The sequence below is a fragment of the Neophocaena asiaeorientalis genome, unplaced genomic scaffold (assembly GCF_003031525.2).
Source record: "Neophocaena asiaeorientalis asiaeorientalis breed wild unplaced genomic scaffold, Neophocaena_asiaeorientalis_V1.1 scaffold371, whole genome shotgun sequence".
Classification (NCBI taxonomy): Eukaryota; Metazoa; Chordata; class Mammalia; order Artiodactyla; family Phocoenidae; genus Neophocaena; species Neophocaena asiaeorientalis.
This window is the reverse complement of record NW_020172369.1, coordinates 448,024-461,343: the sequence shown is the minus strand read 5'-3', so window position 1 is coordinate 461,343 and position 13,320 is coordinate 448,024.

Here is a 13,320-nt window from a genome sequence, read left to right as displayed (position 1 = left end):
TTCCATGTTCTGACTATTGTAAATTGAGTTGCAATGAACATTGTGGTACATGACTATTTTTGAATTATGGTTTTCTCAGGGTATATGCTCAGTAGTGTGATTGCTGGGTCATATGGTAGTTCTATTTTTAGTTTCTTAAAGAACCACCATACTGTTCTCCATAGTGGCTGTATAAATTTACATTCCCACCAACAGTGCAAGAGGGTTCCCTTTTCTCCACATCCTCTTCAGCATTTATTGTTTGCAGATTTTTTGGTGATGGCCACTCTGACTGGTGTGAAATGATATCTCAATGCAGTTTTGATTTGCATTTCTCCAGTGATTAATGATGTTGAGCATTCTTTCATGTGTTTGTTGGCAATCTGTATATCTTCTTTGGAGAAATGTCTATTTAGGTCTTCTGCCCATTTTTAGATTGGGTTGCTTGTTTTTTCAATATTCAGCTGCATGAGCTGCTTGTAAATTTTGGAAATTAATCCTTTGTCAGTTGCTTCATTTGCAAATATTTTCTCCCATTCTGAGGGTTGTCTTTTGGTCTTGTTTATGGTTTCCTTAGGTATGCAAAAATTTAAAGTTTAAGTAGGTCTCATCTGTTTCTTCTCGTTTTTATTCCCATTTCTCTAGGAGGTGGGTCAAATGAATCTTGCTGTGATTTATGTCATAGAGTGTTCTGCCTATGTTTTTCTCTAAGACTTTGACAGTGTCTAGCCTTACATTTATGTCTTCAATCCATTTTGAGTTTCTTTTTGTGTATGGTGTTAGAGAGCATTCTAATTTCATTCTTTTACAGGTAGCTGTCCAGTTTTCCCAGCACCACTTATTGAAGAAGCTTTCTTTTCCCCATTGTATATTCTTTCCTCCTTTAACAAAAATAAGGTGACATATGTGCGTGGGTTTATCTCTGGGCTTCCTATTCTCTTCCATTGATCTATATTTCTGTTTTTGTGTCAGTACCATACTGTCTTGATTACTGTAGCTTTGTAGTATAGTCTGATCAGGGAGCCTGATTCCTCCAGCTCCGTTTGTCTTTCTCAAAATTGCTTTGGCTATTCAGGGTCTTTTGTGTTTCCATACAAACTGTGAAATGTTTTGTTCTAGTTCTGTGAAAAATGTCAGTGGTAGTTTGATAGGGATTGCATTGAATCTGTAGGTTGCTTTGGGTAGTATAGTCATTTCCACGATGTTGATTATTCCAATCCAAGAACATGGTATATCTCTCCATCTATTTGTATAATCTTTAATTTCTTTATCAGTATCTTATACTTTTCTGCATACAGGTCGTTTGTCTCCTTAGGTAGGTTTATCCCTAAGTATATTATTCTTTTTGTTGCAATGGTAAATGGGAGTATCTCCTTAATTTCACCTTCAGATTTTTCATCATTAGTGTATAGGAGTGCAGGAGATTCCTGTGCATTAATTTTATATCCTGTTATTTTACCAAATTCATTGATTAGCTCTAGTAGTTTTCTGGTAGCATCTGTAGGATTCTCTATGTACATTATCACGTCATTTGAAAACAGTGACAGCTTTACATCTTCTTTTCCCATTTGTATTCCTTTTATTTCTTTTTCTTCTGTGATTGCCATGGCTAGACTTCCAAAACTATGTTGAATAATAGTGGTGAGAGTGGACATCCTTTTCTTGTTCCCGATCTTAGAGGAAATGCTTTCAGTTTTTCACCACTGAGAAAGATGTTTGTTGTGGGTTTGTCATTATATGGCCTTTATTATGTTGAGGTAGGTTCCCTCTATTCCCATTTTCTGGAGAGTTTTTATCATAAATGGATACTGAATTTTGTCAAAAGCTTTTTCAGCATCTATTGAGATGTTCATATGGTTTTTCTTCTTCAATTTGTTAATATGGTATATCGCATTGATTGAGTTGTGTATATTGAAGAATCCTTCCATTCCTGGGATAAATCCCTCTTGATCATGGTGTATGATCCTTTAATGTGCTGTTGGATTCTGTTTGCTAATATTTTTTGAGGATTTTGCATCTATATTCATGAGTGATATTGGTCTGTAATTTTCTTCTTTTGTAGTAACTTTGTCTGGTTTTGGTATCAGGGTGATGTTGGCCTCATAGAATGAGTTTGGGAGTGTTCCTTCCTCTGCAATTTTTGGAAGCGTTTGAGAAGGATGGGTATTAGCTCTTCTCTGAATGTTTGATAGGATTCACCTGTGAAGCCATCTGGTCCTGGACTTTGGCTTTTTGGAAGGTTTTTAATCACAGTTTCAATTTCAGTGCTTGTGATTGGTCTGTTTATATTTTCTATTTCTTCCAGGTTCAATCTCAGAAGGTTGTGCTCTTCTAAGAATATGTCCATTTCTTCCAGATTGTCCATTTTATTGGCATATAGTTGTTTGTAGTAATCTCTCAAGATCCTTTTTATTTCTGCAGTGTCAGTTTTTACTTCTCCTTTTTCATTTCTAATTCTATTGATTTGAGTCTTCTCCCTTTTTTTCTTGATGAGTCTGGCTAGTGGTTTATCAATTTTGTTTATCTTCTCAAAGAACCAGCTTTTAGTTTTATTGATCTTTGCTATTGTTTCCTTCATTTCTTTTACATTTATTTCTGATCTGATCTTTTTTCCTCCTGCTAACTTTAGGGGTTTTTTGTTCTCTAATTGCTCTAGGTGTAAGGTTAGATTGTTTATTTGAGATGTTTCTTGTTTCTTAAGGTAGGATTGTATTGCTATAAACCTCCCTCTTAGAACTGTTTTTGCTGCATCCCATAGATTTTGGGTCATTGTGTTTTCATCATCAATTGTTTATAGGTATTTTTTGATTTCCTCTTTGATTTCTTCAGTGATCTCTTGGTTATTAGGTGTGTATTTTCTAGCCTCCATGTGTTTGTATTTTTTACAGATTTTTTTCCCTGTAATTGATATCTAGTCTTATAGCACTGTGTTTGGAAAAGGTACTTGATACAATTTCAAATTTCTTAAATTTACCAAGGCTTCATTTGTGACCCAAGATAGGATGTATCCTGGAGAATGTTCCATGAGCACTTGAAAAGAAAGTGTATTCTGTTATTTTTGGTTACATGCCCTACAAATTTCAATTAAGTCCATCTTGTTTAATGTATCATTTAAAGCTTGTGTTTCCTAATTTATTTTCATTTTGGATGATCTGTCCATTGATGAAAGTGGGTGTTAACGTCCCCTACTATGATTGTGTTACTATTTCCCCTTTATGGCTGTTAGTATTTATCTTATGTATTGAGGTGCCCCTATGTTGGGTGCATAAATATTTACAATTGTTGTATCTTCTTCTTGGATCGATCCCTTGATCATTATGTAATGTCCTTCTTTGTCGCTTCTAATAGTCTTTGTTTTAAAATCTATCTTGTCTGATATGAGAATTGCTACTCCAGCTGTCTTTTGATTTCCATTTGCATAGAATACATTAGTCCATCCCCCCATTTTCAGTCTGTGTGTGTCCCTGGGTCAGAAGTGAGTCTCTGTTGACAGCATATATATGTGTATTGTTTTTGTATTCATTCAGCAAGCCTCTGTCTTTTGCTTAGAGTATTTAATCCATTCACATTTAGATAATTATGGATATGTACGTTCCTGTTACCATTTTCTTAATTGTTTTGTGTTTGTTTTTGTAGGTCTTTCCCTTCTCTTGTGTTTCCTGTCTAGAGAATTTCCTTTAGCATTTGTTGTAAAGTTGGTTTGGTGGTGCTTAATTCTCTTAGATTTGCTTGTCTGTGAAGGTTTTAATTTCTCAGTCAAATCTGAATGAGATCCTTGCTGGGTAGAGTAATCTTGGTTGTCGGATTTTCTCTTTCATCACATCACACAAAATATGTCCTGCCACTCCCTTCTGGCTTGCAGCGCTTCTGCTGAATGATCAGCTGTTAACCTTATGGGGGTTCCCTTGTATGTTATTTGTTGTTTTCCCCTTGCTGCTTTTAATATTTTTTCTTTGTACTTAATTTTTGTTAGTTTGATTAATATGTGTCTTGGCGTGTTTCTCCTTGGATTTAACCTGTATGGTACTCTCTGTGCTTCCTGGACTTGATTAACTATTTCCTTTCCCATATTAGGGAAAATTTCAACTGTAATCTCTTCAAATATTTTCACAGTCCCTTTCTTTTACTCTTCAACTGCTGGGACCCCTTTAATTCGAATGTTGGTGTGTTTAATATTGTCCCAGAAGTCTCTGAGACTGTCCTCAATTCTTTTCATTCATTTTTCTTTATTCTCCTCTGCAGTAGTTATTTCTACTGTTTTATTTTCCAGGTCACTTCTCTGTTCTTCTGCCTCAGTTATTCTGCTATTGATTCCTTCCAGAGAATTTTAAATTTCATTTATTTTGTTGTTCATCATTGTTTGTTTGCTCTTTAGTTCTTCTAGGTCCTTGTTAAACGTTTCTTGTATTTTCTCCATTCTATTTCCAAGATTTTGGATCATCTCTGCTATCATTATTCTGAATTCTTTATCAGGTAGACTGCATATTTCCTCTTCATTTGTTAGGTCTGGTGGGTCTTTGCCTTGCTCCTTCATCTACTGTGTGTTTCTCTGTCTTCTCATTTTGCTTAACTTACTGTGTTTGGGGTCTCCATTTCGCAGGCTGCACGTTCGTAGTTCCCGTTGTTTTTGGTGTCTGCCCCCAGTGGTTAAGTTTGATTTAGTGGGTTGGGTAGGCTTCCTGGTGGAGGGGACGAGTGCCTGTGTTCTGGTGGATAAGGCTGGATCTTGTGTTCCTCGTGGGCAGGTCCACATTTGGTGGTGTGTTTTGTGTTGTCTGTGACCTTATTATGATTTTAGGCACCCTTTCTCCAAATGGGTGGGGTTTTGTGCCTGTCTTGCTAGTTGTTTGGCATAGGATGTCCAGCACTGGAGCTTGATGGGTTTTGAGTGGAGCTGATTCTTGACATTGAGATGGAGAACTCTAGGAGATTTTCACCATTTGATATTACATGGAGCTGGGAGGTCTCTGGTGGATCAATGTCCTGAACTTGGCTCTCCCACCTCAGAGGCACAGCCCTGATGCCCGGCTGGAGCAACAAGACCCTGTCATCCACACGGCTCAGAATAAAAGGGAGAAAAAAAGAAAAGAAAGAGAGAAAGAAAGAAAGAAAGAAAAACATAAATAAAATAAAGTTATTAAATAAAAAACAATTATTAAAAATTTTAAGTAACAAAAAAAAAGAAAAAAAGAAGAGAGCAACGAAACCAAGGAAGAAATCCACCAATGATAACAAGCATTAAAAACTATACTAAAGCAAACAAAGAAACAAAAAAAATGGACAGAGAGAGCCTTGCTTTGGATATGGCCCCGCCTCTGCGTGTAGGTCACCTGAGGGCATCTCTCCCTGCTCAGACAGAATGGAGTTAAAGTAGCAGCTGATTAGGGGTTTCTGGTTCACTCAGGGCTGGGGGAAGGAGGGGTACGGAATGTAGGGTGAGCCTGCTGCGGCAGAGGCAGCCTTAGCGTTTCATGCCTGTCTCTGGGGTCTGCGCTGTTAGCTGCGGCTCGCGCCCATCTCTGGAGCTCGTTTAGGTGGCACTTTTAATCCCCTCTCCTTGCACACTGCAAAACAAAGAGACAAGAAAAAGTCTTTTGTCTCTTAGGCAGGTCCAGACATTTTTCCCGAGACTCCCTCCCGGCTAGCCATGGTGCACTAACCCCTTCAGGCTGTGTTCACGCCGCCAACCCCAGTCCTCTCCCGGCGCTCTGACCGAAGCCCGAGCCTCAGCTCCCAGCCCCCGCCCGCCCCGGTGGGTGAGCAGACAAGCCTCTCGGGCTGCTGAGTGCTGGTCGGCACCGCTCCTCTGTGCAGGAATCTCTCTGCTTTGCCCACTGCACCCATGTTGCTGCCCTTTCCTCCGTGGCTCCGAAGCTTCCCCCCTCCGCCACCCACAGTCTCTGCCCGTGAAGGGCCTTCCTAGTGTGTGGAAACCTTTCCTCCTTCACAGCTCCCTCCCCACTGGTGCAGGTCCCATCCCTATTCTTTTGTCTCTGTTTATTCTTTTTTCTTTTGCCCTACCCAGGTACGTGGGGAGTTTCTTGCCTTTTGGAAGGTCTACGGTCTGCCCGCATTCAATAGGTGTTCTGTAGGAGTTGTTCCACATGTAGGTGTATTTCTGATGTATTTGTGGGGAGGAAAATGATCTCCATGTCTTACTCTTCTGACATTTTGAGGCTCCCCTGGGTAATCTTGTTATTTAATCTCTAAGGGTTTCAGTTGCCTCATCTATAAATTAGGAATCATATTAATAATTATCTTACAGGGTAGTTTTAAATGTCTGACACACATCAAATCCATATCAGCTTGTATTAGAAATATTTTTTTTTGTTTTATTAGAATTTTTATTAATTGTTCTCTCTGTATTAGTTAGAATAGCTTAGGCTATATTGTGCTAACTAACTCTCCCAAAATTTCTGTGGTTAAAACAACAAAGCTTATGCGAGTCACCAATGTGTGTGGCTCACTGCTCTGTTCATCTTAGTGCCTCAAGAATCCAAGCCAATGACAGCTCCATCTTTACACATGTGGTAGCAGAAGAATCCTTTGGAGTGTCTGGCACTGGCAATTAAATGTTCAGCTATGGAATTGACCCACAATCCACTAGCTGGAACCAGTCACATGACCCCACTCAAATGCAAGGGGTTTGAAAAGTGTAATCCTCCCATGGGCCTACATGTGTACAGCATTGTATGTTGGTGAATAGTAGGAGAGTCTACTACATTTTTAATTGCTTTTTTCAAGAACTTCTCTTGTTTATAGTGATATAAGCAGAAACAGAGAATTATTCGGGGAAAGGGAAAGAGGATTTTATTTTCTCCTCAAAACTAAAGGATGAGAATTCTTAAGCAAGGAAGACAGAATTGAACAAGGAAAGAACATTTATTCATTTATTTATTTCACATTACTTAAAGAAAGGAAAGCATAAGTGTGAGCTCTAGATTTCTTATGACAGATATAAAAAAGTTGAAAAAGAAATTATTTAAAATTCACTTTGAATAAAATGGGAATAACCACTCAAAATCTATTCCAGAAATAGCTTTTGGACTTCCCTGGTGGCACAGTGGTTAAGAATCCACCTGTCAGTGTAGGAGACACGGATTGGAGCCCTGGTCCGGGAAGATCCCACATGCCGCAGAGCAACTAAGCCGTGAGCCACAACTACTGAGCCTGCGTGCCACAACTACTGAAGCCCACGCACCTAGAGCCCACACTCCGCAACAAAGAGAAGCCATGACAATGAGAAGCCCGCACACCACAGCGAAGAGTAGCCCCCACTCGCGGCAACTAGAGAAAGCCCGTGCACAGCAATGAAGAGCCAACGCAGCCAAAAATAAATAAATAAATAAAAGAAATAGATTTTACCTAGTTATCACAGAAAATATAAATTCTCTATTAATTTTCATTTCATATTACCAAAAAGAAATTTTTCCCTTCAAGATTAAACTGTTTGCCATGGATGAATCAGATTATTTTCCATTATCTGAAACTGTTAGGAAATTAATTCTTTGACAAATGTTGTTATCCTGGTAGCCTGCGATATTTGCTTCGCAAGAATAGGTAATGTATCACTGGAGTCTGACTAGTATCTCGTGACTACAACGTGATGTTTTTGCACTCGTTTGCAAAATGAGAAAACCTAAATATGTAATATTGACATATGCATATTACATATCCTCTGTGGGCTTAGTCCTCATTACCAGTGCATAAGATATTGAAAAGCTTTCACCTAATTCACCTCAGAATTATATAACCGAGGCTGATTAATTTCTGTGTGAAAAAAAATGTTTTGGAAAACTTCAGTTCAAACCTCCACAAGATTCTTCTTTTTTCCTTTTAACAGCAGTGAAATCCAAACATTCTTTTTGATTTTGCTTTTCTTTCCAGCTCAGTCTTCCAAATCACTTGCAAAACTGACATTCACAAAAGTCTGAAGCTGTCTCTGTTCAATTAAATTCTCTCCTTTTCATTCCCCATTAACTCATGATTATTGATACATGTTTAAAATCTTAGATTGTGGGTTTTTCACTTTGCCCATGCTTCTGTTCAATACTGAAGTCATTAAGCAGAAGGTGGCAATAGTCCCCTGCTGACAGATAGAACATACTCCTTTTTCTTGTTCAGTAAACACAACATTACAGGCTACTCTAGAAACCACTTTGGAAACCATGATTTTTGAAAGTAAATTTTATACATATTTTTAAAATCACATGTAAAAGGAGTCTTGTCCTACTGAATAATTGCCACCCAGAGCTAGCAGTCCTCCATCACAAACTAAAGTCTACAATCCCTTTCCCGTCTAGTAAGAAGGACAATTGAGATGTCACTTGGTGTCCACCGTAGTGACGGCTTTACTGCCCTACTTCTCCTGACCCACCCTGGATCTGCCAGGTCACTAGACCTTCAGTTCGAAAGTCCATTTACCTCTTGAAATTAGATGCAAAATTTTATGTGAACTTGCATACATTTTTTCTGCAGAGAGGGCTTACAGTTCTCATCAACTGCTCAAAATGGATTTATAACCCTCCAAATTTTTAAGAGTCATTGAGTTTGTTAGGTTTGCATTACAGAGCATACAGTGATCTAAAGCTCAGGATATGTCTATGTGAGCAGTGGAAGTACAGTCCCAGGTAAGAGAGGAGATCCAGTCTGGCAAGTGTGTGTAGCATGCAGGTTGCAGGTCGACAGCTACAACAAATATCTGGAAAATTCAACATAAACTATAGGATGACCCAGAAACCCAAAGGACCTGGTGGGAAACAAACCAGGATCTGCATGTGGCAGATCTGGCAGAAATGAAGCATTGGGGAGTCTACTCACTACTGACTATAGAACCCAGGCACTGGACACTGAGCCTCATGAAATAGTGGCAAGAAAGATACTGGGACTCAGGGCTAGTTAGAGGAGGACACTGAATTTTACAGAAAAAAATGTCTTAAGCACAGAAATAAAACACAAGATGGAAATTATAACTGGAAACAAAAGATAGCTAAGACTGCTAACTGACCACTAAAAATCATCTCTCTTCCTCCAGAGTAATAGTTTTGTGTTGGATGCTCAGTAAAAGCAAATGTGATATGTGTATACACGTGTGTGTGGTGTGTACCTATGTGTGTGTGTGTGTGTATATATATATATATATGTATATATGTATGTATGTATATATATATATTTGAAAAGCATAAATATTTACTGAGATCATATGATAATCCAGGAACTGTGCCCAATTTAAGAGGCACAAAAGTAAGAAATAAATGATTCTTGGACTCAATGTGCTTAAAACCTATTAGGGCAAGACACTTATGGTAAAAGATTAGAATCAACATGCTATCTTAGAAGCATACAGGGTGCCAAGGGAGTTGAAGGAAATGAGGGCTTCAAACTTCCCAGAAGCAAACTCTCATAAGAGTGGGACTTGTGTGCCCGGCCCACCAGCCTCTCCTCCCAGGGGTGATGCTGTGCCTACTGATGAACGTCAAGTGTTCTTGGCTGTGAGGAGAAGAGGCCTGCAGTCGGGGACCAGGCATGCACTGATGAAGCCCAGGTTCTCCATCAGTCTGGGCCACCATAAGAGAATACCATAGACTGGGTGACTTCTATGCAACAGACATTTATTTCTCACAGTTCCAGAGGCTGGGAAATCTAAGACCAAGGTGCTGGCAGAGTCAGTATGTAGTGAGAGCCTGCTTCCTGGTTCATAGACAACTGATTTCTCCCTATGGCATCACACGGTGGAAGGGATGAGAACTCTCTGCGGCCTCTTTTATAAAGGTGCTAATCCAATAACAAGTGTTGACATGGATGTGGAAAAATTGAAACCCTTGAGCATTGCTGGAATGTAAAATGGTAAAACCACTGTGGAAAACAGTATAGTAGGTCTTCAAAAAATTAAACATAAGATTAGCATTTGATCCAGCAGTTCCACTTCTGGATATAAACACAAAAGAACTGAAATCAGGAACTAGAACAGATATTTGCATAATGATGCTCTTAGGAGTTATTCCCAAATATCCATCTATGGATAAATGGATAAACAAAATGGGTATATACATACAATAGAATATTATTCAGCCTCAAAAAGAAATGAAATCCTGGTATAAGCTACAACATGGATGAACCTTGAAGATATTATGCTAAGTGAAATAAGACCAGGCACAAAAAGGCAAATAATTGTGAGATTCCACTTATATGAGGTCTCCAGAGTAGTAAAATTTATAGAGACAAAAATAGAATAGTGGTTACCATGTTCTGGGGGAGGAAAGAATGGGGAGTTATTGTTTAATTGGCACAGAGTTTCAGTTTAGGATGATGATAAAGCTCTGGAGATGGATGGGGGTGATGGTTGCACAACAATGTACTTAATGCCACTGAACTGGATGCTTAAAACTGGTTAAAATGATAAATGTGTATGTTATGTATATTTTATCCCATAAAAAATTTAAAGAATTATTTAGATGAAGTCTGAAAAGCAATTTCTAGTTTCTCCAAACTACCGCAGTACGACTTTATTACATAGGTTGCTAAATATATACTTAATGATGCTATGAAATCTGAGGCAAGTATTACTTCAGAGTCTGCCCTGTGAAGGTTACTGAGTCTCCCCTCAGTTTCCTCTGGGAAAAGCATCAAATGTATCAGTGCATAACTGATGCTCATTGGGAATTATCTGTAATATTCCACACAGTTTCATGCACATTACCCTGCATTGCAATTGGCATGAGTCTACACACTTTATTGGTTAGATGCATATTCCTTGAGGATATTTAGTATTTCAATAGTTCTCCCTATCTCTTTCCATTCTCCCCATGTAGATAAGATACAAGTATCTGATTGTGACAAATAGTTTCAAAGTTTCTTATAGTAATTCATTTCAAATTCATCAAAATGATATAAGAAGGACAAGTAACATTTTGATAAATACACAAATACCTATCTAAATATACATATGAATATATGTTATATTAATACAATATCATATATATGTGAGAGAGAGACAGATGGATGGATGGATGGAGAGACAGAGAAGCAAGTATTTAACCTTCAATGTGCAATGAACCTAAGTTTGAGGCCATATTTCTTACTTGGTTTTCCCCTTTTTTTTTAATGTCATTGCCACAATAAGAGTGTTACATAGAATCTTAGGTTTAAAATGAGGGACCAGGATCCGGTATTTGTATTTGATGATTCTGGACCTCTTCCTCTAGGAATCAGAGGCCAGAACCTATGGAGGCCAGAATCATGTAGGTCAATATCTAAAGGATCATTAGCTGGCCTTTTGGTTTCTGGATGAGCTTATTAAAGTAATAATTAAGGAAAACACAATAAACTTTATCCCCAAATACTAAACTTAAACACTTTTAATGATTGGCTACTATTTTGAATAGATTTTAAAAGGTCAAAAGACATTTAAACACTAGTTTAGAAATCAGAAAACTTGCATTTTCCTTGTAGCTTTCCTACTTACCACCTAAGAGACTTCAGGCAAGCTATGTAACACATCGGAATGTCTGTTTCCTCATCTGCAATCTGACATTGATAATAATCACTCTGTCTCCCTCCAAAGTGGATGAGTGGAATAAATCTGTTGTAAGTACTTTGAAAATTATAAAGTGCTTCTACAAATGTAAAGATTATTATCACTCCATAGTTCCCACAGATAATGAATCATGAAAACAGGTAGAGAAAAAAGAAAGAGAAAAAAAACTGAACTACATTATCCAGCAAATGTTGAAGTGGAAATAATTCTACTTTTGGGTGAAACAAAAAAATTGAGATTCTATTCTTACACCCTTAAGGATAAAATAGGAGAAGTAGGCCCAGCTGTTGTAAGCTATATGTATGAATCAGAGAAACAATCTAAGCTCATAGAGTCTGCCTACAGTTCTGCTTCTCCAGCCCTGTCTCCCTCTCAGACCTGGATCCCCGCCTACAGATGTAGCTCTGTCTTAGGCTCAGTGATCACTATTGAAGTTAGGCAGGTGGATTCATCTCATTCATAGGAGCTTCAGTTAATTTCTGAGGGATTCAGCAACAAGTCAGCTTCTCCACTAATTGTGTTCTGACCTCAAGGGCCTTTCCTAACAGCTGGATTGAGTCCCCAGTTTTGACCCTACTTTGTACACCCATTATTAACTCTAAATCCATGTACTTTCCCTGCGCTTGAACCTCTTCTTGACAACCCTGTCCTCAGTCCCTCTTTCCTTGTATCTGTCTTCTCTCAGGAAGTGGCATCGTCTCCATGAGGCCCAGCTTCTCTCTGGGACCTTCGTCTGCTATAAGACTCTTTCCTGGTGCAGCCTACCAGGAGCACTGCCAGCTGATAGGCTTCTGGTTGTCACCCAGTCTGCCTGTAAATGTGCTCCTGACCTTGACATTCCCTGACAGTCCTCCCTGGTGCTGCCTGATGCATGGAATGTTGAATGTTCTCCATTTGTGAAATTCTGCCTCCTTCGATGAAATTTTTCTTAGTTCCTACAGTTGATTTACATCTAAGTGTCTATCTAACTCCAAGGATTGCCACCTTATACTTTCTTCATTTGCCACATGCTTCTTTAGGGCCAAGACTTACCAAGTACTATTTCCAGCTCTGTGTACAAAAAGGCTTGCATTAGCTGTCTATTGGTGCTTATATGTTGCCTCCCAAAATGTAACAGCTTAGAACAACATTTATTATCTCACATTATCTGAATCTGGGAGCAACTTCTCAGGGTAGGTGGTTCTGACTCAGGGTCCCTCCATGAGATGGCATCAAGATTTGGCCATGGCTGAAATCATCCAAAGGGGCTGGAGCATCTGCTTCCCAGATGGCTCATTACATACTTACTGGATGGAGCTTTGAGTCCCTCTCCACATACATCTCTCCACGGAGCTGCTTGAGCACCTTCACATCACAGCAGCTAGCTTCCATCAGAGTGACAATCCAAAAGAGAGAGTAAGGTAGATGTCCAATGCCTTTTACAACCTAACTGGAAGTCATGTGCCAACACTTCTGCCATATGCTAATGGCCACACAGAGAGCTCCTGATATGGTGTAAGAGGAAACTCTACAAAGGGTGGATACCAGGTGGGAATTACTAGGGTCCACTACAAGGACTACATGGAAACAAATTTTCTGTTAAAACAAACAAACAACAGAATACCCTAAAACCAACATGGATTTCTCTTTCAGCTGTCCCTGACTCCTTTATATTTGACTACTCTGCTGAAGTGCCACACCCAATCCAGAATATAAGCAAACTAAAAGCAGTGGCACTTACGCAATTCCCAATAGACTCCAGACCATCGATTCTCCACTTTCTTGCTCTTACTCCTATTTTCTTTGTTCAGAGATCCCAGACTGTC